The 26,453-nt window shown below is 37.3% G+C and overlaps 1 pseudogene; it reads right to left on the bottom strand.

The window, feature by feature from the left end:
* Positions 1-13,537, bottom strand: part of LOC119776116 — a 60,085-nt pseudogene extending 46,548 nt beyond the window's left edge.
* Positions 13,538-26,453: the final 12,916 nt, after the last annotated feature.

The raw sequence follows: 26,453 nt of genomic DNA, 5'->3' as shown, positions 1-26,453 counted from the left end.
AGAGTTTATATCAAAAGTCTGTCTTGAATTATGAGATAAAACCTTTATTCTTTTCTTACTAGATACAAAGATTTGACAGCAAACCTACGTGGAGCAACATTAATAGTCTGTATATCTGTCACTGATAAACACAAAATCTAACAGCATGACAGGGACTCTAAAAGTCACACAATCCAGTCTGAGCCTAGTTTGTATTTTGTTTTATTTTTTGATGCAGCACATTGTGCTCAACTTCAACCACGCATAAATAACTTTTGCTGCTCATTTCAGTCTGATCCAGCTCAATTAACAGGGTGGTAGCAATGACTCATTCGTCAACACTGTCCTCTATCAGCTGTTGGGGCTGAGTGTTTGCTCATTGGCTGGCATGGATGATGGTCTTGTGTTCTCTCAGATCCCAAGCCAACAGTGTGACTGTGCAGCTGGAACTGCTACTATGGCGATGAGCCCATCAGAACAGAAACTGGCACACTTAAGAGAGGAACTCTTTCGTGTCTGTATCAATAACAGCGTGGGATAAAATGATCGAGACTATAGGAGATACTGTTTTTTTTTTTCTTCACTTTTGAGTGTAGGGATAAAAATACTAAGAACGCAGTGCTTCCCTGCAGCTCACAGGGCATGAGTAATACTCCAGTTATAATTTAAAGCAGAGAATCAAATGCTTACAAAAGCAGCATATGTTGTGTGAGTCAGTTCCACACAGAAACTAAAGAAAAAGGACAGGTGGAAATAAAAAATTTTCCACCTTTTTAGCTCTCTTATTTGTCCCATCTGGCTTTACTTACTTTCTTTCTCTCTCCAAACTCTTCTTCGAAGAAATTTTGTGTCAACTTTATCTTTTTCCAGTAGCAGTGTTTGGTTAATGTGGAGGGGGCTCAAAGAGTCTCTGCTGCTCCTGGTGTGTAGGGGGGATGATTTTCATTTCACCAACTTGGGGCCTTGGGTCGTCGACCTCCAACTTGTGGGTTTTTCGTGTTCCTGAATAACGAAAGCGCCACAATTGCTCCCTGAACCTCCAGTGTACGCAAAAACAAAACAAGACAGTTTCTGAGCAACACCTGGATTAACAATGGCAGCGGGTGGAGGTTATGGGGGGAAGTAAAAAGAAGACAGCCGGGGAAACCGTGCTTCCCTGCTACAGTACATTTGTTCTAACTATCGTTCCATCTGATGGAGGAAATTAAACTTGGACTGCAGCATGCTTTGCTAAGCTCCCTGTGGCTCTGTTGTCAAATGCAGCAATCATGGAAAACACAGACGAGCACGCTCGCAAGGCACAAGCGCACGGAGACAGACACACTCAAACGAGGTTCATTATTCCACAGCGCAGTATTGTAGAGGGGAATGTGATATGAGACTGCAGCATTGATGCATAACCAGCGGCAAATCATGGCAGATCAGTTTAGTGGAGCTGAACGTTCAAGAGCCGGTGGGTTGGCAGACAGAAGCCGTGAGTAGAGCCAGGAATGAGGCTAGAAAATACATAAATTGGAGCCTATTCTCCAACGGCATATTAAGCGTAATAGGAAAGATACATTATAAATATTGCACAAAGCCTTTTGCCTAATGACATACAAAACTTCCTTTTTCTTGTATTCTATTCGAATCCACAGATGATTGAATTTTTTTCAACAATTATTCAAAGTTTTGAACAGTTTCTAGCACAAACCAAAGCTGTCACCACATTTAGTGTTTCTTAAGCTATTTCCAGTAAGGAACCATTTCATTATGTTCCAGACAACAATCAGTTCATCTTCACCATGCTGCATCTTCTCAGTGTGGCACCTTGCTGCTTATGCTGTTGCACCACCTGCAGGCTAATAAGAGCAACACAGGAACCTTTGAAAGAGATGCAATGAAGGCACCCAAAATTCATGCATCAAAAAACAATTTTAATAAAAAAAATTGAAAGCACTTTGAAAGAACCATTAAGATATTTTTAAGTTGATATTTTTAAGTTGATCAAACCGAGCTTGAGGTTTTTAAGCTCAGTTACAAAGAAATGCCTGATAAAATGTGGCCCCTTTTATTCTAAAATAGCTCTAAAAAAATCCAGGGCAACCAACTTCTGTCAGTTCCTTAAAGGCCTCTAAGGTTTGTTAAATAACATCAGTAAAAAAAACGGCATCATGATAACCAAGGCACCCAGCAAACAGGTCAGGGATATTGTTGCAGCGAAGTTTAGCAAGTTTTGCTTATAAGACAGGACAGCTGTTTGCAGTTTCACTACAAGCCATGTTAAGTACAAGGCAAACATCTGGAGGCTTTGATCCAACTATAGCTGCTTTGAAGTGGTGGCAGTATCATGCTGTGGGGATTCTTTTCTTCAGTGGAAACACCAGTCCAGTTGATACAAAGATGGATTGAGATAATAAAGGGGAATCCTGCATGAAAACATTGCAGAGGCTTTAGAAGAACAATGACTGGGACAGTCATTCCAGCAAGATTGTGCTACAAGCAAACTACGAGTGGGTTCAGATAGAAAAATAACATCTCTGACTTTTGTCTAAAATATAATGTAGAATCTATGACATTACTTGAGAATAAACGTTTAAACAATCTTATATTAAAAACTTTGCTTAATCTATCAAGATGAATAGTCAAAAATATCAGTCTAAGATGTAGAACAGACTTTCTATTTTGCTGTGTATGCATTGACAGCTACAGGTATCCTGGCTCTCCCTTTGTTGGTTGCCATGCTTCTCTGTTTACAAGACATAACATCCACCTGACTGGAGGAAACACCCCTTGGTCGGAAATGCTTAGTGAGTGATTGGAAACTGGAAGCTATTTAGAATGAACCCCACTGGCAGAGAAAACTGTCATGACAAAGTTAGAAGCCTACATTAAAATTGCTTGAACTCCTGCACAAGACACTAAATTTTAATGCAATGACCTCCTCTGCCACATAAAATACCATGTAAAAAGCATTTTTTTAGAGAGATTAAAATAAAATCAGGAAAATTACCTTTAAAAAGTCATTAATAGTACGGTTTTAACCATTTATTATGCTCCTTTTGTATTCCTTTTATGAAAGCAGATGAGAGAATGTCTTTTATTCTAACTGCCTAAGATAAAAAATAATCAAGTCACAGGGGTTTTACTAAGTCTGAATGTTCAGGATCATGATAGAATAACATCTAGTAGGGCTGTTGGAAGGCTGATTACATCATGGAACTTTTACATCATGGAACGGCGGAGGGAGACATGGCTGTTGTTGGGCTCGCTGTCTGAATGACGGCGCGCACTGATACGAACAGAGAGAAAATAGGACCAATTGATAACGACGTGTGACTTTTTCCACTACAATGTTTTTGGGATGCGAAAATATCACTCTTTTGAACACATAATGTTTTGGGAAGAGAAAAGTTTTATTTCGCTGTACCTAAAAACCTGCAGGACTACTTTCGGCTTGACCAAAACTGGACGATAACTCTGCTCACAGGACGCTGCCAGGGGTAAGTCAGTGTGATTGCATGCCGCTGGTGATGGGAATGCCATACAGATTCATGTCAAAAATACCGAACTATCCCTTTAAGACTTGTTAATACCCAGAAACAGAAACCTGGCTTTCCTCTTCTTTTTTTTTTTTTCCTTTTCTCCATCTGGACTCCAAATAGGTTATTAGCCCGGTTTGTCCTCTTGTTCATCAAATCAAGTAAGGCCCCTCCGATGGCCATGTGCCTCTTAATCAACATGCTGACACGTGGAAAACGCTAAATCTGAATGGATTGGTAAAATTAGCCTCAATATTAATAGCCTATCAAGCTTCTGGATGCAGCAGCTGCCACGGAAAAAATAAATAAAAAACCTCTTTGCCAAAGCGCTGAAAGCAAGCTGGCTGTCTGTCCTCTAGGGATTTGAAGACAACGTGTGTCTGTGTTTGTTTGGGTGTGTACGAGCGAGTGCACATGTATAAACGTTTGTCCAGTGCTGGGAACGGATCCACCTGCTCCGCCTGTGACCCCATAAGCAAGAATCTAACTAGCCAAGCTAAAGTACCAACACATTTGGGCAACCTTCTTGACAAGCAAACAACAACCCTCCCCTCCCCCAACCAAATAAATCCTCCTGTTTTTGATGTTAGCTGCTGAGGGGGAAGCTTAAATATTAGGACTTATCTACTTTCGACAGCTGTGATAAGTTTCAACTTACTCATTTATAGCTGGCATTTCAGTTCTGTTTGTTTGTGGAAGCCAAATATCTATCAGGAAAAAAAAAAGTGTGGAGGAGAGCGTTACGTGGTCGTTTGCACTTGCTTCTCCTGATATAAATTAAACAGTCAGATAAAAAGAATCTATGGCTTTTCTGTGGATCTGCCTCCAAATCATTAGTCTACATCAAAGTTGCTGGGAGACTGAAGAGGTTAAGAAGCGCTTGAGGGGCACGCTGCAGCACCCTTTGAACAGCCATCTCTGCCAGACCTACAACACATTAACTTCTTTAACCCAATTAGGAGAGGGTGATAATGAACTCACCATGGGAGTGCACTCTGTTATGCCTGAGCTTTACACAGCATGGGGCGGCAGAATATAAATCAACAAATTACATCTAACCGCAAAAAGAGAAAATCTTTAACACTTCGTCTGCAAATATCTTAAGACTTTTTTTCCTAGTCAGTCACGGGAGGGACGATCGATGTTTCAGCTGGGATACCACTTATTCTAAAATCAATTACCAATCCTCAAAGGAGACCACTTCAAACACTACGCCGCCCAATGACTTGATCTTGTTTGTAACAAGCCGCATATTGATCCTGCTTTGACAAATTAATACTGACGTAGGTGTTCTACAACAGCCAAGCTGGTGTCAAATGCAGGATAATTACTGGTAATAAATAACCAGCGAGAAAATGTGACTGGGGAAGTCAGAGCAACATGACATCATTTAAGTGGCCTTAAATATGCAGTATTTAAACTTTCCAGTCAGTGTTTCGTTTTGTTTTTTGCTCCCAGGAATGTTGTTCTTGAATTTAATTTGTACATACATAATAACATTTGAATTTTTCATGATCATTAGATTGACTGGACTATTTGAGGATATGAAGAAGGTCATTTTGTGTAGCCAAGTACCTATCGATCACACTTAAATAAACAAAATCACTTAGGTGAAAATCAGTTAATTAAATGTAATCTCTTCAGGGCTTTCCTAGTCAGGTTTTTATTTAACAAACTGCTGTAACTAAGCCTCATTGGTTCATCTGTAATCAACCTTTTTATTAGCTTTATTTCTTCTAGTCTGGAGACATCTTCATGGTGGTCTGTTTGTGAGCTTGGTGTATGTGTATCGGTGGGTACGACCATGTTTTTGTTATCCTAAGGGGGTAATTTCCGAGTAATATGCTATATTTTGCTACATTTTTATCCCCACAAGTACCTATAATTTTGAGGACCAGCGACTGATCCCAATGAGGAGAAGTTCAATTCTTAGGGTGCGTGTTAGGTTTAGGCCTAAGGTGTGACTTGAGTTTAGGTTTAGGGCTAAATTTCTATTGGTAATGGTTAGGGTTCAGGTAATGATCAGGATTAGGCCATAGAAAGGAACACAATGTGAATGGAAGCCATAAAAAGTCATGACAAGGATAGTTTGACACGTGTTAAAGTTTCTAGGTTGGATGGCAATGGGGTAATGTTTTTAATTTAGTCAAACACTTTGAACTACATTAATTGTATGAAAAGTTCTTCATATATAAGTTTGATTGGTTGATTGATGGAAAAAGTTTCAAGTACGGAGCCCCTAAAGGGACATGGAGGGGAAAAAAAGGACTTTTGCGAGATCCTGCAATAGTTTTGCGAGATCTTGCAAAAGTATTGCAGGATCTCGCAAAAGTATTTTTTTTTGCGAGATCTCACAAAATTTTTGTCTGGTCTCGCAAAAGTTTATTTTTTTCCTCCATGTCCCTTTAGGGGCTCCGTAGAACTGCATACTGACCTTGTCTGTTTTGGGACTTCTCTAGAAATTAAGAACCTCACCAAATCATCCTCCATGGTTGTAGCTCACACATGGGCGTATTATCCTCCCATAGCAGTACACTTTGCACCTCCACTGTTTTGTGTTTTATTTTACTTCCGGTTCGCTGACATGGCAAAACGTTTTGCAAGGACTCGCAAAAGTATTGCGGGATCTCGCGAAAGCGTATTTTTTGCGAGATCTCGCAAAAGTATTGTGGGATTTCGCAAAGTTTATTTTTTCCCCCATGTCCCTTTAGGGGCTCCGTATTCAAACTATTTTTTTTCATGCCATTTGGCAATTATACATCTGAGCTTAAACACCATCCATCCATCCATTTTCTGTCACGCCTTCCTGCTGCAAGGCGGCAGTGCTACCCACTGTGCCACTGCGCAGCCCTTCAATGAACACCAATAAGGCAAAATTTGGATGACAAACTGAACATCTTTGTGTCTAATTGTGACCATGGTTTCTTACATTTACTAAGACATTGTATTAATAATGTTAATTAGTGGGTTTATATTTTCTCAGATTTCTCTAACTAAATAAAACAAATGTAATGGAAGGTTATTAATCAATATCTACTTGACTCAATGTGGCTAAACACCAAAAAGCATTCAGAAAAGCTAGTTGTATTTGTGGACTCAGAGCTAAATATAACATCCACATAACCTATCAATGAATAAGGCATATCAACATCTTAAAAATATTAAGAAAAAATAAAAGATTTCCTATGACATCTGGACAGAGCCAGAGTGTTGCTTTTGTTTATATTAGAGTATTGTAGCTATGCGTCTATTGGAAAGCTTTGTCCATCAGTAACTCATTCAGAATGTGTGTATAAGGCAATGGGGTTTTTCAAAATCGGGGGAAAAAAAGAAGCTTTACCATTGAAGTAAAATATCAGCTAATTCTTTTCATTGCATAGCAATACATTTGTTTTTTAGCATTTTATTTAATTTGTAATGTGATGCTTAAATTGAATTTATACCTTTAAAGCATTTTATGATCTTATTCTAATTATATTCACCTCTATTGTTTTTTTGTTTTTTTTTGTATTGCATTACAGGGAACTTGGTGGTATCTGCCTTGGACAAAAACCAAAGTTTAGTACATTTACATCTATCTTAACCAGTAACGATGGTGGCAATACAACCACTTTTGATTAAATGTTCTCCAACAGTATTTCATCAAAGAGCAGAGAAACTAATCATGGCAGCAAAAAGCGCTGCTGGATCCGACAGGCTTCTCCTCTCCACTGATCAGGAGATTGAGACATTTGTTGGTGCTTTTCTGCGTGTGTGTGAGTCCACCCAGCTGTGACCAAATTCATCACTTTGGGCATGGACCCTGCCCTCCATTACACATCAGTGAACGACATTTGCAGGAGGGGGAAAAATAATGACTTAATTTCAGAGATTTGTGGAAAGGTTGGAATCTGGGTCACTTCTCTTCTTTTTTTACATTTGCAGCACAAATCCTGATGAATCCAAAAGAGACAGAGTCGAAGACAGCTCAGTCATCTATTCATCCCAAGGATTAGACATATTATATCAAATGTGTCTATTTCTTTATGTTTTATGGACACTATGAACATCAAAGATTAGTAGTGTTAAAAGTAAGTACTCTTTTCGACTGTATTTTGTACTGTGTCCAATTTATTTTATTCAAAAAAAAAAAAAAGATTTATAAAGAGAAAACATTCATTAAAATAATCTACAGTGCATATGCAAATTAAGTTTAGAATTCAAATGCTAACAAAAGGTCAAAGACTATGGGCATTGGTGGCATGAATTAATACAACAAAACTATATCTAAAAGGAAGTGCATTTTTTTTATTTTTTTAAGAGAAAGTTAAATAGCATAGGAATAAACAGAGAAGGTGAGGTTATACACAGTGCTGTTCTTTAAACAAATTCTGTTATTGGCCTAGAAAGACTTGAAAATAGAGCAGAGCGTATTCTTCCAGCTGGACAAAAACCTTAAACATGCATCTCAAGCAGGATAATATGGTAAAAGCACCTTCATGTGTCTGAATGGCACAGTCAAGTCAAGACTTAGATCTCATGGAAAATATTTGGTAAGCCTTTTCACATATTTAAAAACACAATCATTTTATTGTGACAGCATTTGGGCTAACTGGAAAAAAGACAAGAATAAAATGTCTGTCTCTAGATGTACCCAATTGGTAAAGAGATAATACATGAAACTTAAAAATGTAATTGCTGCAAAAAAATACATTGATTCAGGTGGGCTGATTGCAAGTACACCACACTTTTTTATTTGTAAAATACCCCCAAAAAAAATCAATCAGTCTTTGCATTTTTTTTTTTTTTAAGTTGCCTTTACTAAGTATTGGTGTGTATCATTTAAAGCTCCAACAAAATATGGATATTGTTTCAGCAACATGACATCATCTCTTTATCTTGGGTAACAATGGCTCAGGGGGTAGGAGTCTGTCCTGTGATCTTTAAGTTGCTGGTTTGAGTCCCCACTCTGCTCTAAATCTTCAGAAACTCTAAGGTGGACTACTGATATAACACCACATAATGTCCGTGATGCTACACCTTTGTAATGCAAAACTGTGATTGCTTTTCCTTCAAAATCAGTATATCTAACATAATCACGGTAACTTTTATATCCAACTTGTAAAGATCATTTAGCTTTTTATTTCCTCTTTAAGAGCAAAGTCTTAATGCTGTGTATAAACTATGCCCTATAAAACCTTAATAAAGTGAAGTAATTTGTAAATCATCGTTGAAATCATATAAAAGTGAGTGGCTAATGAGGTCATTCAGAAAGTAAAAATATAGTATAACACTTGATAGAGTTGACTATTACAGTACTAAAATACAATGAATTAAAGGCCAAATCACTTGTTGTATGTATCAAGGCATTTTACAGAGAGAATGTAATCAGATCATATAATCAGATTGGTTCAATGTGTTCTGTCCAATGAAAACCAGCGGATTGCATCGATTCAATGACTTGACAGGAATCCCTCACACCAAGCACGCTTGTAGCGACAGTGGAGAGTAAAAACTCCCCATTAACAGGAAGAAACCTCCAACTGTGTCAGTTTACCTATGCCAAGGCTGATTGGGGTTTAAGGAGACATAAGAAGACAGAGAAAAAGAAGCAGAGATATAAAAGGTTACATTTAACTTGCTCCACAGGTGACCCTGTCCAAGAAAGACCCACCAAGTAGACAAGTTCCGAGCCAGGTCCCAGTATCTGTATCATTAACACTGTGTAGGACTGGAAATCATTGACTGTTAGACTAACATCTAAACTGTGATAAAATGATCCTTGAATGCAGATTCAGAATTCATCCTGTTGGTTAAAGCCTACAGTTACTGACACTGATTATAGAGCCCAAGGTGTTTAAGGTCATAAAGAGTGTGGTTAGCTCAGATGAACAGGGTAGAATTAAGAAAATGTGCATTTTAAAGGAAGGAAGGAAGGAAGGAAGGAAGGAAGGAAGGAAGGAAGGAAGGAAGGAAGGAAGGAAGGAAGGAAGGAAGGAAGGAAGGAAGGAAGGAAGGAAGGAAGGAAGGAAGGAAGGAAGGAAGGAAGGAAGGAAGGAAGGAAGGAAGGAAGGAAGGAAGGAAGGAAGGAGTAATGGATATAACATATTTTCTCTACTTAGACGTCTATAGAGATTATAAATACTACAGACAGAAGCCTGTACATCAAACAACACTTTCCCCAATGCTATAAGGAAAGTACCTCTTGTCCACTAAAGAAGAGGCCCTCACACATAAGGACCCGGATCACTGTGCAAAGTGCTGCCTCCAGGAAGTCTCACTCCGGTTTCGAAGTGTAAAATATCTCCACAGGGTGCATGGGTCCAGGAATTGTCAACAGCAGGCGGCTGTCAAAATAAACAAAGAACTTTCCAGCACCCAGCATTGCGCTCATGGCAACAACCGGAACAGAAAAAGGGAAGTGCAGGTGTCAGTAAGGGAAAATGTTCTCATGTAAAAGATTTAAACCAAAAGTAATGGGTCTGAGTGTTTAGGAAAAAAAAAATCTCTTAATATCCTATATGTTTTCATGACGGTTATGCATAAGGACGAGTTCCAAGCAGACAAGGCTGAAATTAAAGAGGAGATTAATGTGTCTACATCCTTTTTTGGCATGAATGATGTTACACATTTTAATTCTGATAGAGAACCTTGGCACATACCTAATACAGTGATAATGTACATTTTGGCATTGCAATCCAAGTAACTGACCTACAAAGATCGACGACAGTCCTTGTTCCTGTTGCTAGGTACACACTGTTCTTAAACAGAGCCATTAGACTGTGTGCATTAAGATTCTGATGGGAAACGCTTCTCCCATTTTCAATCTCTGATATTTTCAGGGGCCAGCGTCTCTGCATTTCGCTTTACGCTCTGCAAAACATCTTAATTGCTCTTAATCAAGGCAAATTAAACTTTCAAATTTGGTGAGCGATAGGGATGAAAGAGATAACGGTAGTGGGTGGATGATCATTCCCAACAACCTAGATCTCATTTAACAGTCTGCGAACAACAATCTAACCTTTGATTTCACCCTAACAAACAACTAGTCATTATCCATCTGCTTTATGAAAATTATACCCAGCACACTGTAGACCATAAAACTTCTGCCTGCCTTTACGATCATCCCATCAGCACACACAGTTGCTGTCTTCCTCCTGGTTGACTGGTTGAAAATGGTAGGTAAATCTAAGAGCAATCTATGCTGCTGCTGCGGCGCAGAAAAAAACGGCTCTTCCTGAGTCAAACAGCAACATTTCTCTTTCACTACTCAGATCAAAAAATGCAACAGCAGATGAAAAAGAAAAACTAAGAGGCAACGTAGAAACACTTTTTCTAAATTCAGGGAAAAGTAATATCTAGGTCTATTATGTGGTTTAAGGGGGATTAAACTCCAAATACATGTGGAAAACAAAAGGTTAAATCTGTGAAATTAATTAAGGACAGCAGGGTGGGATCCTTAAATCCGCCTAAATATACAACAAAGAGTAAAACTCATGAGAATCCTAAGAGCTGGTTTCTGCCCTGAGGTCAGACCTCTGGCGGGCCGCTTCCTTGAGAAACTCCTCATGAGGATGTCTGTAGCTACTGTGCATTTGTGGGGCTCGTCCAGAAAGATGACAGCATCAGGCTCCAGCAGGGGATCATTCATCGCCTCCCGCAGCAACATTCCATCTGTCACGTACCTGAGCGAAAAGAGGATATGCTGCCAACACTCTAACCATGCAGTACACTGAGGCTTTATCATAGTGTGCAACTGTTATATCTGATCAAATAAAGGAAATACTTATATTTATTGTTTGTTTTTTTCTCGGGTAGTATTTGATCGCTATCAGACTGCAGTTCACAACACAAGATTGGACGTCATAGAGCAGCACGCGGTTCATGAAAATCATAATGCATCCCTACGTCTCTGTAACTAAATTGTTGAGAAATTAAGCAAGTTGAGGGAAATCTTGAAAACTATCAATGTTTGATTTAGAACCATACATGGAAATTGCCCAATTTGAAATTGTTTTAGGGTAAAATATAGGTTTCTAGTGGTTGGGACTGCTGAAAAAAATGTGCATATGAGCCAAAATATTCCCTTTCAATAGATCAAGATAGAACAAGTTCTATTTACATTTCTGTGAAGTTTCTTAGTCATCCAGGTCATGGTCAAGCTTGAAAAGTTCAGTCTAGGCAACTGGACATGAAGTTTTCTAGAAGATGTTCCATCTCTCCTCCAAGAGGTTAATTCAGTTCTAACTAGTGGTCGGGAGCACTGAGATCAATATACTGTAGGTGTAGCATAGAATTAGGTGGGACAAAAGCTAATTTTGATATTACATTTATTTATTTCTGTCTAAAATAAGGAATTAATGCTTATTGCTGCTTTAAGCAGAAACAAGTTTTATGATTGATGCTATCGATATACAATGTTGACAATTTTTATGATTTTATTTTAATATGTGAAACTTTCAACAAGGATGTCAGCTGTTTTTGTATGTATGAGGTGAAGGACAAGACTGACTGTCTAAACAGGTTCAGGTATATACATGTAACAACAAAAAGCATCGGTTAAGAAAGCATCCCATTCTTAACCGCTGATGTCTATTCACTAGATTGCTGATAGGCCGAAAAAACAGAATTCACCTGCAGCCATCTTGGTAAATCCCACTCTCATGGAGTCGTGAAATAAAAATGTCTGTAATGTAATGTTATTACCATAACAATGTAACCAATAAATGTATATTACATTACATTATTTATTTAGTATATTACATGTACATCAGTTTAGCATTTTTGGCACATCATCAGATAGTATGTGTGTAATATTCTTAATATCACACTACAGTATTATTGTACTCCATTAACACACTAATTATGTTGTGATGGATTAGTATAATATGTTATATTACATTATTTATAGACTACATAGACTTCATACTGAATATGCAATCTGATGTGCTTATTTTTTTTTTTTACAATACTGAATAATGAATACTTAAGGACTTTTAAATCCATGTACTTTTGAATACTTAAGTATTTTCAAAAGTGAGTACTTTAGTACTTTAACTTGAGTAGATGTTTGACTGAGAATCTTTTACTTGTAGATGAGTGAGATTTCACGATTAGATTTTACTATTTTACTCATGTACTACTTTTGAGTACATCATCCACTACTGCCACTTACCTGTCAGGTCCTGAGTAGTGAGTTATTGTGCATCTTTAATTAGAATTAGTTCTCAGTTATAGATATGTTTTAAAATTGGAAGGATGCAAATTGCATTCATTTCACTGAAGATTAAATCATTACATTTCAAATTAATTCCAAAGTTCATCTTCTTTGGGAGCTGTTTGAGAAAGTATCTGAATAAAAAAAAAGAAAGAAATAAGGTTTTTCCAAACTTTTATGCATCAGCAAATTGAAGGTGCATAAAAAAACCAAATATTCACAGCCCAGAAATTTAGGCGCCATCAGTGCAGAAAGCACCAACGAACTTAAATCATTCTACCTTGCAAGATAGTTTATATTCATGTCAGGATGAGGCTGAAACTCAGTGATTTACTCTAATCTTCTCCTGCAAAATTAAAAGAAAAAAAAGAAAAAAACAGACAGCCCCACTTCTTAAAGCACTTAAGATTAACTGGTAAGTTTATCTAACTGTGAATCCTATACCAAAACAACTTAATGAAAATTCATGAATCATTCATCGTATCGATATTTTTTATGATAACATTAAAGCAATTTCAACCATCCAGAGTCAGGCTCCCATTTACTTTGACACACTCGACTAAAGGGCATTAAAAGTCTGCTTTTAAGGGGGCAACTGAGGGCTGCAGCATTTCAAAGACCCACATCTCCACCTGCGTGGCCTTTCCAACCATGAAAAACTGCTTCTGGAAAAATCTCTCTGTGCTCCCAGACTGGAAGCTGCAGCCTTTTCTTTAGGATCTCATTGTAGCGTAGTGTGTGAGGCAGGTGGGTGACACACTGAACACCAGCTGTACTGATGGGGGCTTTTCAAACCATTGCGGTTCCTATCCCAGTTCCCTTCCAGTTCTCTGTCACGCATTGAGAAGGATGCGAATAGAGCATTTTAATAAGATACAGCATTTTAAAGGAAACACTTTAGCTTTTAGCCCCACTGAAATAAAAAAAAATATATGGATAAATGTTAACCATGTCATGCTCCTCTTTTGTAAAACTAATGCAAAACGGTTACTGCTCATTCTTTTTCTCGCTATAAGCCTACAAAGGTCATGAATAAAATAATTGCTTGCTGTATTTTGTCTCTTTACAAGAAAAGCTATCAGCTTTAGGAAACAAATCTAAAACTTTTACGTAAAATTAAGTTCTGTGTTGGACTTTTTGTGGCATTTATCACACAATAGTAATTATTTTCAGCTTTTTTTCTAATAATATTTTGCCTCATTGGTTATTTTGGACAAAGTAAACATATCTACATTTATTTTATAGATTATCTATCTGATTTTGCTTTGATTTATCAAGCCATAAGGAATCTTACTATAAGACAAAAAAAGTCAAATTTTCCTCTATGCAGCCAATGCAGAAATCGATAAGATTTATCCTTATTTCCACTGTGCCAAGGTGCTTCAGACCACTAGGAGGAGTCAGACAAACAACTAACCATATTGACCAAACCATCCGTACAATCAGGAAGTCAAGATTTAACACAGGATTAAGAAGAAAAAAAACTGCGGAGAGGTTTCTTATATTTCATTTCATTGCCAAACACATAAACTACCAGTATTTCAGAATAACAGCATAGTTATGTGTAGTATTATAAGTACCATTCTGGTCCGATATGGTTAGTTCTTGGTTTGACTCCCTATAGTGGGCCGAGAACTCCCTTTTTATTTAGAGCGAGTTTGCAGCTGTTTTTACTATTTGCATCATTTTCTTTCTCTGATTGCAGGATTTAGTTTTTGCTTGCAGCATTTTTTGTTTGCATTTGTTTTGTGGATTGCAGGTTTTTGCTTTCATGTTTAGTTATTGCAGGATTTTGTTTGCAGCATTTGTCTGTTGCAATCGTTGTTTGTGCTTGCATGTTTTCGAGTTTTCATCATACGTCGGAGTATTAGGGCTAGGCTATAGATTTCTTTTTTTCCAGTTAGAGAATAAAGTCATAAAATTAGGAAAATAAATTTGTAACATTACTAGAATAAAGTTGTAAAATTACAAAAATAAAGTCGTAACATTATGGGAATAAAGTCCTAATATTACGAGAATAAAATCATAAAATTACAAGAATCAAGTTATATCTTATGACAACTCTTACAAGAAGCACTTTTTTCCCTAAAATGAGGAATGTCAAGCATCATGTGAAGTTATACTTTGGCATCGGTTTAACAAATTAGGAAATATTTTAGCGCGCCAGCATAAAATTAAGCAGTATGTCAAAGTGGAATCAGGTTGCTGTTTGGTGGTGCTGGTTGGCCGTCATATGCTGGTTAGAGCTTGAAGATTTCTGAAATGGGTTGAGGTATGATGACTTCATCCTCATAATTTTTCAAGTTTATTCTCGAAATTTTATGACTTTATTCTTATATATGAGCAACTTTATGAACGACTTTATTCACGTAGTGTTAAGATTCTATCTAGTAATAGTGCGAATTTATTCTAATGTTATAGCTTTATTCTTGTATTGTACCTGTCAGCCACTATAGTAGATAGCCTAAAGAATGTATTCAAATAAAAGTAGCACTACTTCAAAGTATTTCTACTCGGTAAAAGTAAAAAGTATAGCCGTCCATTGAATTACTCAATTAAGAGTAAACAAGTGCTTGGTAAAAAAAAAGGTACTCAAGTACTTACTGTTTTACTTTTTACAATGACCTAAATCAGCCAGACTGTAATATAAAGTTATGTACAAATTCCGTTTAAAATAATAAATACAAATAAAAAATGTGTTAAAAAAAAGAATTCAGACAGAAGAAACACTCAAAATCCATTTTTGACATATAATACATTTCCTGAAGGATGCATTATGGAACAAGGTAAACCACCTCCACTGACAATATTAAACTTACTTATTGGATATTATCTCGACCTTCATCTCATAAGAGTCTGAGCAGATAAAAGTAAGATCAAAACAAAAAACATTGTTTGCAAAAGAGAACAACTAATTTTAGGTTTAAATAAGCTTTTTCTTTTTTCACAGCAAGTAGAGTAGCAAGAGATTTTACTCAAGTGTAGCAATACCTCATGATAAAATTACTTGAGCAAATGTATGGTTCAGTAAAACTTTTTACCTTCTCCAGGTCAAAATCATGAATGCCGAGACACACCAGACATGGATTAAAATATTTAAGGGGGTTGGAGCACTATATTTAAGACTCAGAAGAAGAAAGTTGCCCAGAGTACCGTGAGCAAGTACTACAACTGTCAAGTGGGGGTGGAGGTTTGATAGGACCCAAATGCAGACTCAAAATCTTGAGTGGTTTCTTGAACATTTAATTAACTAAAAGTTCAACAGACGCAAAAATCCAAAACATAAATCCTGAAAATCCACAAAAGCTGAGAACCAGGAATACTCAAAAGAAGGGGGCAAAGAAATGACGACAAAGCAGCAAAGAGTGACTGAACAGGAGGAGAATAAATGGGAGAGAGAAAGAAAGACCAGGCTAATTAGAAGATTGGGAGCAGGTGTGAACAGAGGAGGCAAGAAGGGAGCCCTAAAGAGGGCAAACAAGAAATATCTAAGAACTCAAATACAATCAAAAATAACTAGAACACAAAAAATGGAAATTAGACCAAAGAAAACTTAGAGATAAAACTTAAGCAGAACCAAAACCATGACAACAACTACCAGATCACATCCATGTTGTCTTAAAAGAAAAAGCTTTTCTTCCTCAGGTGGATATTTTAAGGAAGATCCCAGATTTTACTATTGAGTCTCACAGTTGATAGTCCTGTAATTTGTGCAGTATGTATTAAAAATGCAGCCCAACATGTTTACAGGTACAGTAGCTAGGTGGTCATGATTAATAGCTTATACTAACCACTTAACAGAATATTTTTTGCTTGACAATCATCCCAGTAATCATGTTATTGTATCACGAAATTGTCAAGGACGCATCGGTGGGCCTAAGGAGACAATAGGTTGTAGCCAAAGGCCCACTCTTAATGGGTTAATAAATCTGAAATGCCTGTTATAAGAGTTTTACAGCTCACAGCTGTAAAAAGATTTAGAAAAATGCCTATTTTTCTTCTCGTGTGTGAAAAGCAGTTTCCCTTCATGTGAAAGGGCAGGTTTATTCTACAAAAAAGGAGACAAGTTGAAGTGGTTGCAGGTAGTTACATTGTGCATACACTGTGATTATGTGACCCAATCAGTATGGATGATAAAACTTTATTTTGTTTATTTAAGAACTGTGAAACTATTGATTTTTTCCTTTAAATGCTTACCTCTAACATAACTATTAAGCTGTCTGAAGATTACTTTAAAAAGTACAATTTAAATGCAGTAAAATCAAAATGTCATTTTATAAATTATTTTAAAATGATCAAAAAATATTTATATACAAAAAATCAGATCTTAAGATCATTATCATGACTTTAAATGATCAATATAAATATTCAAGAGTTTAATTGTTCCTGTGGGCTCCAGCTTTGGCTTGAAGGCTCTAACCTTGCTCTAGCAGAGTACAGTTACCTGAGTGGCATCAGTTAGTCAACGCAAGAAAAACTGCTTTTTTAGAAAGTTATCTTATCGGGATTCTCAGAGACATTTTAAAGGCCACCACTTACATGAACATACGTAAGGATTTGTGAGTATTGTTTTTAGAAAACTCTAATATAGAAAAACAAATATATTCAACAACTTTTAACCCAAAACCAGCTTATTACTGTCAATTTAAAAAAAAAAAGTTTTTTAATAGCGTCATTTCCTACTTTTAGTTTCTGAAATTATAAGGTGAAGAATAATCTGTCACAATAAACAATCACTGCTATTGACACAGATAATTGCACAGCTCAGACACTGCTCACAGGCTGCATAAAAAGCAAATAAGTAGTTCATTTCTCACTATTGGAAGATTGATGGGGATGATTATGAAGAAGTGAGAGTCACAACAAAGTCATCATGCTCTAATATCCCTGATATTTTCGGATGCTGTGAATTTCCAACCTTGGAGTCTGACTCTTTGTCACAGAGTGTTAAACGCAACTCCAATTATCTGTGAAATAGCTGTGGCAGGTGAAGCTTGCGGTAAGCGAATGGATTAGGGACTAATCACATGAATGTAAACTGCATTTTTTTTAAAGTAGAAATCAAAGCTATAAACATTTTTTATTCTATTTTTTGAAAGTTTGAAAGCGTCTATATCTTAAAATACAAAAATATAATTAAGTGAGAATCGATTCTTTATTTATTTTGTTTTCTTGTATTACTTGACCATACTACAATGGTTTAATATCTTCTTTTCTTTTATTTCTTTTTTCTTATTGTTTCTAAAGTTTTGTTTTATTTGATCTAAACAGAACAAATGAGGCGCATAAAGGGCAGAACCTGACTCAAAATATAAAGGTTTGTTATCTATCAGTGGGCTCACAATAAAGCCATATTTTTAACATAGGGTAGAGCTTTGTAGAAGACCCAAATGTAGAGAGGAGGAGCCAGAGATGAGTTTTACTCATTTGATGAAAAACGGCAAAAAAACGAAATTATCCAAGAAACAGGAAACATCAGGGGACATACATGGGGAGCCAAGAAACAACAAGAAACCAGCAATGAAGAACTGCAGAGGAGGTGTATATATGGGCAACGGAACAAAGAATGGACTAATGAGTTGATATGGAGCAGGTGCGGATAGAAGTAACTAGAAGGGATCTAGGGGGAAGGAGACAGGCACAAGGGGGGCAACAGAGATTAACTGAAAAAATGCAACATAGCTTCAATATTACACAAAGTCCGCTTCTCGATACACAAGAACGCAAGTACGGACCCGTTTCCTTGCCAAGTATGTTCTTGAGAAGAACGCAGGAAAGTATGAACTTGAGGAGAATGGGAGCACTCAGCTTAAATATGCGTCAATTGTAGGAGAACGTCACCACATGCCTGGTTAGTCTATAGCTGCATTTCACCTCCTGTTATTAATAGTGTCTAAATAATAATAAATTCTTACTTTTTTCATTTATTGGGGAAATAATAATTAACACAGTCATAAACACAAATCAATTGCCAAATAAAAAAAACTTGCCATCAGAGCAAGCGGTCCTTCACACATGGCTATGCCGAGAGAGGGCTACTGCAGACTGGCTAGGATTACACCTGGCTGCCGTTACCCTCGGAGCTCCGCTGGTTGCCACATTTCTCACAACTTCAGAATTTTTTCTTTATTACGGATTAAATCGGGAAATGGGCCATATAGTGACACTAAAAACTATAATGTTCTTACCTGAAATGATCTTTAAACCTACTTTTATTGAACAACGGCAACAGAAAACAGAACTGTTAACTTAATACTCTGAGCTCTGAGAGTGCTCCACTGGATGCAACTGAACGGACAAGTGTGCTCTGAGCCATACTCAGCAAATAGGGAGGAGCGAGAACAACATCCGGGGACTTTGTCCATTCTCGGTCTGCTGTTCTTGTGAAGTGGAACAGTACTAGGGCTGAGGATGATAACGTTTCACAAGTACACGAGCACATGAGAATGCACAAGTACACACATTGAGAAACGGCCAAAATGAAAATAAACCAAAGATCAACAAAACACAGTGACATAGATAACTGAAACTCAAAACCCCAAAGTTCAAAGGGGGCAGAACCATAACACATATTTACTGAACATGAAGTGCCTGAAGTGCATCTACTTTAATGTTGTATGTAGAATCTGTCCTTTATGACAAACGTCTTTGAAGGGAATTTATTTATTTTCCATTAAAGTTTTGGGCAACATATGACCACCTAGACTAAGGTATTTGTTGTTTATTTGCTTTTATTACATTTTCACAAATCATTTAAAAAATGATGAGAGAAAAGTACAACTGCAAACTTACAAAAACATAGCCACCTGGCTCAACCAGCAGCCTTTACATGAAGAGGATTTAACAGAGAAGCTGCTAAGAGAGATCTAGAGTTTAGATGAGAGATTTTTTGATGGGGGCACTAAAGGATGTGCACTCCACAAATGTGACCTTTATGGAGGAGAAGCAATAAGAAAGCTGATTGTTGAAAGAAAGCCATAGGTAATCTATCTTGCAGTTTACCCCAAGTCAGGAAGTTACCCAAAGTTACAGGACCGATTGATGGATCTAAATAAATCATAAATTCAACTACTAGCAATCACTAATCTACAATCATTTATGCACCAATTCACAGAGCAGTAGGTGCCTTGCCCTGGTTTACATCTACATGTGATAGAAGGAAGATGGAATCAAAACTGCAATTTTTGGATAGCAAGACGACTAAAATTTACCAGTTTTTAAGGTGAGCAAACTTTCAACTGAGCTACAGTTGCCACAGTCATTCACATAGATCCTTATAAAGCATCAAAAGACATTAAACTTTATCTGTAATATTATTTTGTCGTGATCTTGGCACTGATGACTGGATTATTGGTTAACGTCTTCCACCTGCCCAGCTCTGCCCAGTTTTTATGCTCACTTATCAGGTCCACCTGTTCCAGTTTTAAATTTAAACTGCTTGTTCCCAGCCATCAGTGCCAGATTATTCGAGCCCTGTGTGAGAGTCTTTTAGCTTATTCAGTGTGTTTCTGATTACCTGATCCTGACTAGTTTCTGCTCCTGGACTTCTGAGTTTGCCTGACCTGTCTTCAGACTACTATTTGGATTATGTCTGCTAACGACCTTGGATCTGTCTCCTGATCCTTGGATTTCGCTTTGGTACCTCTTTGGATCTCTGAACTTCTGGCCTGGTCATCTGCTTCTGCATCGACACCGACTTTGGATGTCTGCTGGCTAATGCTTGTCAGTCTGCTCTACTTCACTCCTGGAACTTTCTAGGGGGCTCCTGCTGCTGTCGAGAACTCATCCAGCTGGATTCCACTTCCTCCTCTGGGCTTGGACTGAACAAAAAAAGCCAGGATAGAGACTCACATGCTCGTTATCGTTCCCTGTCAGAGTTTTGCAGTCACTAACCTGAGTTTCTATCTCTACAGAGATTCCAGTCATCCGTTCCTAGCTGACGTGCAGTTAATAAATGCTTTTTTGAAATCACTTCTGTTCTGTCTGCCTGAATTCTGGGTGCTACATTCCAAGCCCTGAAAATTTTTTGTTTTTTTTAATATCTCATTTACTTTTAGATACATGTATTGTCATATTGAAATCTATATAAATGCAATTACAATTTAAAAGGAAGAGCAACAGAATAAAACAAAGTATCAAACATAGCGCACTGCTATTTTGTGCTATTTTCTGAAGACACTGAGGGATCCTCATGTGGTCCTTAGGGGGCCCCTTGGAGCCAGCTGCCGACACTTCAGTGATCCCTGCCCTAAACACACATCCAGAGCTGAAAGGAAATGGTATAGCTCAAAGAAAATTCATTTATAAAAATGGCCCAGTCAAAGTCCAGATCAAGAATCCGCTGCAGGAATTGAATATTTTATAATTTTTTCTTCCCTTATCTATAATGCACTATTTTGTGTTTGACTGTTACTTACAATACAAAAAAACTAAACAAAAAAAACAAAAAACATGTAATACAGTTGTGTTGGCAAATATTGAAAAAGTCTGAGGGGTGTCAGAGTAAAACTACTAACCTTTCATGTGTGGTACACTACATTGTTTGTAGATTGAAATGAGAATATTTACCCTTGGGTACTTAGAGTCTGCCAAAACCTACACATGGAAGGTGTTACTCAAAAAAAAAATAATATCCAGTTTCTGTCTGGCTGTATAGAGACTTGACTGATGAAGGTATGCAAGCATGACCATTTTTCCTTTGGCTTTGTCCTATGTTGCTTAGAGAAGCCAAGTATTGAGAGGTTACTTGCCACATGGCAGACTCAAACCCTCCTGGGTTACTATAGCCTCATCATTTGTGTATGCAGAGAATCTATAGTATCAGATAAGATTCATGGAGTTTTATCCTGGTTCTAACGTAAGGTAGAAACAGATCCATCCATCCATCCAACCACCCACCCACCCACTTTCGTCCGCTTTCAGGGGTTGGGTCGCGGGTGTAGCAGCTTCATTAGGGATGTCCAGATCTCCCTCTCCCCAGCCACTTGACCCAGCTCCTCTGGGGGAACCGCAAGAGGCTCCCAGGCCAGCCAAGAAACATAGTCCCTCCAGCGAGTCCTGGGTCTCCCCTTAGGCCTCCTTCCGGTGGGATTTAAAGGAATAGTACACCCAAAACATGATTATCCTTCATTTTCTACTCACCCCCATGCTGAACAACACTCTGGAGTACTTTTTTGATATCTCAAATGCATCTGGAGATCTGGGAGGCTTCTTGCTGTCTGCTGATATTCAAATAATGGAGGTCTATGCTGCCTGAGACAGAAAGGTCCATAAAAGTCCACAAAAAACGTGTCAATATTCCTCCATACTGCTCGTCCAATGTATTCCAAGTGTCCTGAGTGGGTAGCATCCAGAATTTACTCGAAACGAAGTCATTTAGAATGTTTTTAGAGCATAAACAGTAGTGTATAGGATTTCCTGAAAGCGAGCGCCTGCGAGCTCACGACGCTACGGAAGCCGGCAGACCAAACCAGATGAAAGTGCGCATTCAGCTCGGCAAAGAACTCATGCTCTTCCTCAACACTGAAGTCCTCAGACATTTTTCTATCGTTGTTTCTTTCTTTGCACAGGTAAACAGCACATTTCTTCTTCTACGCATTATCGGCAGAGCAGACGCTGAATGCGCACTTTCATCTGGTTTGGTCTGCCGGCTTCCGTAGCGTCGTGAACGCGCACGCGCTCGCTTTCAGGAAATCCTATACACTACTGTTTATGCTCTAAAAACATTCTAAATGACTTCGTTTCGAGTAAATTCTGGATGCTACCCACTCAGGACACTTGGAATACATTGGACGAGCAGTATGGAGGAATATTGACACGTTTTTTGTGGACTTTTATGGACCTTTCTGTCTCGGGCACCATAGACCTCCGTTATTTGAATGTCAGCAGACAGCAAGAAGCCTCCTAGATCTCCAGATGCATTTGAGATATCAAAAAAGTACTCCAGAGTGTTGTTCAGCATGGGGGTGAGTAGAAAATGAAGGCTAATCATGTTTTGGGTGTACTATTCCTTTAAACACCTCACCAGAGAGACGTCCCCGGGTGACTGAGCTTCTCACCCCACATATATATTTTCAAAATTATACGAAGGTTTTAATCCATACTTTACTATTTAGTAGTTTAATAGATGCAAAATTTAATTTTGGGAGTTTGAGAATGAAAACTTAGTGGAAATATTAGAAGAATTAGATTGAACTACATAAAGAACAGCTAGATCAACCACAAAATTCATCAGATGAAAGAGGCTAAGGAACCGCCTGTAATTATTGTTCCATCATTGATGTTACATCAGTTTTAAGGAATAAAGAACCATTAATATGAGAGTTTCAGTATGTGTGGTTTGATGTTTTAATAACAGGTGAGAAGAACATGCAATCCTCAAACTTTTTTCTTTTCTTTAAAATATTTGCATTACTGTAAAACAAAAGCACAAAAAAAATTGCAGATTTTTTTCTTTTATTTTACTGTTCTGTTAGTGTGGTAACGGGTACTGCTACAACCCTATAGCTACATTGTTCCTGATCCTGGAGTTCATGTTTAACCTTTTTACAGCTGGTATCTCATTTCCAAAATGAAAAATCTTACGAATGAATGAACGAATGAATAATAAACATATGGGGTAGCAGTTCAAATCCTTTCCATATTTCAGTTAATCTATAATAAGCAATATTGGTGTATAGTAATAAATATCTCCCAGAGGGACGATAAAGGATATTTCTATTTCTCTATTATTTTACATGGTTGAATTAGAATCTGAATTAGTCAAGTCTGATGGAGTGATCAATCTCTTCTTTACCCATCTGATTCTTAGCCCTTTGTTTATATTATTTGGCCCGGTGAACATAGCTTGTAACTTTATTGATTCATGATCATGCTTGCAATGGAATGAGAGCTGGAAAACAGATCAAGCAGCTAAATCTAAGATACCGTTTCATTGAAGGTTTTTTTCTATCAGCTTTACACATATAGAGGCTGAATATTTTTGTCCAATGCAAAGTAGCTCAAGCTTTATCACGCTGCATGGAGAACAAATGTGAGCATCCATTTTTAAGTCTTTTCCTCAGCCACCCCTTATCTAACCTTAGTCTGCATTGGTTATTAGTCCAAAAGGAAAACCAAGACACCTATTCCTTCAGTGATGCTCCCCACCTCCTTTTGTGGAGCCTAACATCATTCTCAGGCAGTATCCTCCCTGGTGAAATGTGTCAGGGAAACCTCAAAAGAGAGACGCACACTAAGGTTAATGTTTAACCTAGTTTCTCATCAAGGAGACTAAGTAATTCTACTGTAGCCATATTTTAACCAGCTTTTTAGAGAAGGGTTTGAAGTTGTTTGGGAAATTTTAATCAACACAATCCTTTTTTTTTTTTTTTTTCATAGGCTAACAGTAGCCCCTTTCTTTATCTGTTCAGTTGCAATGAAAAAATATTCTAACAGACTAATTGACTGGTTTCTTCATTTTACTGTTAATTACAGTAACAGTAATTTTAGGAACTACTAGTAAACATGCAGAATGAGAGCAAAGTGCCATGTTAGGAACAAAAGGAACAATCATATCTCTGATGTAAGATGGTGCTTGGCAATTTAAGGCTTTACATGTGAGAAGGACAAATGCATGGACTCATTTCTCAGCATCAACCCTGGATAGGATTCTTTTTAATCCTTCCAATAATGAAAGAAGGAAATTCTAGACAACTCTTTGATATGGAATTTAAATGACAGGTCCTGATAAAAAAATAACAGCAACATTTTTTACTTTATTATCTGAGATAAATCTAATTTCATCCAAATTAAATGAATGACTAATCACCTTCTTTTTCAAAGACTCTGGTCCAAAGACTATAACTTCTGTTTTGTCTACGTTCAGAAGCAGAAAGTTAAGAGTCATTCAGGTTTTTATATCTTCAAGATATGCCTGTAATCTATGTAATGGGTTAGTTTCATCTAAATTTATCAAGATATAGCTGGTTGTCATCAGCATACAGTGGAAATTAATCTCATGCTGTCTAATATTTCTACCAATTGGGAGTGTACAGTATAAGTAATAAAGAGAATTGGGTCTGGCACTGACCCTGTGGCACTCCACAGGTAACCCTGGAGCATGAGGAAGATTTGTCATTAAAAACCTGAAATCTGTCGGATAAAAAAGATTTCTGAAGGCACCAAGGCCGTTTCCTTTCATTTTGCTTCAAACTATGCAGCTCATGGTGTCAAAATACTGTTAAAATCTAGCCAATGGGTATAAAAAGCGTTTGGTCAAGTGTGACTTGCTGAGGGACATTCCAAATATCAGTAGCATGTTGGTCTATATTTAAGCCTGTGGGCACAATTTCAACCATGTGTGAATTAAAGAAAATGTGTAACGAATTTAAACTAAGGATTCGATTTCTTAGTATAAAAATCACAGAAGTTGACTGTGGGATTACAATTGCACCCTGTAAAATATTCTAATAAATCATTTAAAAGTTCAAACTAAAGCATCCATGCATGTGATTAGTGTTAATTAGTAAGCATAATCTGTATCGATTTGGGACTAAATATCGTTAATAATGGTGTCACTGTTTTACCTCTACTGAAACAGTTTGTTTTAAATATTTTGGTTTAGTTTTCCTTTTTGAACAAGGTAAAAATTTCCAGATTACTATCAGGGAAGGTCAATTAATATTTTTCTTCAGTTCAGGTTCTTCTTTTTCTAACAAAAACACCAAATCTTTGTTTAAAGTCACCAAGTATATCTTCTTTACTTCTGAGTATATGGCTTGCTAAAATGTATTTTGTTTCAAACAGAAAGCCAAGTGGTTTCCTCACATCATTTATATGCATGCAAACAATCAAAACCAGGCAATTACTTTAGAGAAATTTAATGGCAAGCTGGTATCATCTAAATTTATTAGTTCAGCTCCCATCTGGATGACAGACTTAAAGCTGGAGCAAAATAAAAAAAAAAATTAAATAGCCTTGGTGCAGTTTGCCAAATCAGCTGCATGGCACAGGTCCCATGCGGGGTACACACTACACCCCCCTCTGCCACCCCTGTCCCCAAAGCTCAATTCCCTCTTTTTCCTTGCCTATGTTTTATTAAAAGAGATTAAAAATAGCAAGCGACATCCTGCAGAATAAGCAGTTCATGCATTCTGGATATGATGCTGCGTTTGCCTGGAGAGGCCAGCTGTCACCTGCATGTAGGAGTGGGACTCATCGTTGATTTCCCAATGTGCACAGGGCTCTGGACTTTGGCCACAGGACAATCCACTACATTTGTGGTATAAACTTTTTTCACTAAAAAAAAATTTGCTGTTTTGAAGCTTTAAGTTCAAATGTCACTTTAAATTTCAGTTTCTATTAATTTCAGTTTCAGTTTAAATTTCAGTATCTATAAATGGCCAAAAGCTAAAATGTTCAGAATGAATAAAATCGATCTAGCTCCCCATATGAATTAATTCTCAAGAAGGAGCTGGAGAAAAAAAGAAACATTTTTATTTTAGTCTAAAGTAAACAATTAATTAATCAAAATGCTAATCAGTAAAAGATTGTTGGATAATGAAAAAGGACACCCAACTTTTGAACCTCTGCAACATCAATGATGCTTCTTTTTAAGGATTTATACTTAAAATAAAAAAAATAAAAATCTATGTTATTAGGGGTTCGATTGTTACTGTCAAGTCAGGTGAGAAGCCCTGGTACCCAGTCCTATAAAAAAAAAATCTAAAACAAAGAATCTCACAAGTCTTTAGCACCATACCTTTCCTTCATCTGCT

The sequence above is a fragment of the Cyprinodon tularosa genome, unplaced genomic scaffold (genome assembly GCF_016077235.1).
Source record: "Cyprinodon tularosa strain WSP-4 unplaced genomic scaffold, ASM1607723v1 ctg91, whole genome shotgun sequence".
Taxonomy (NCBI): Eukaryota; Metazoa; Chordata; class Actinopteri; order Cyprinodontiformes; family Cyprinodontidae; genus Cyprinodon; species Cyprinodon tularosa.
Note: the sequence above shows the minus strand (reverse complement) of the source record. Positions and strands in the feature narration are given on the sequence as shown.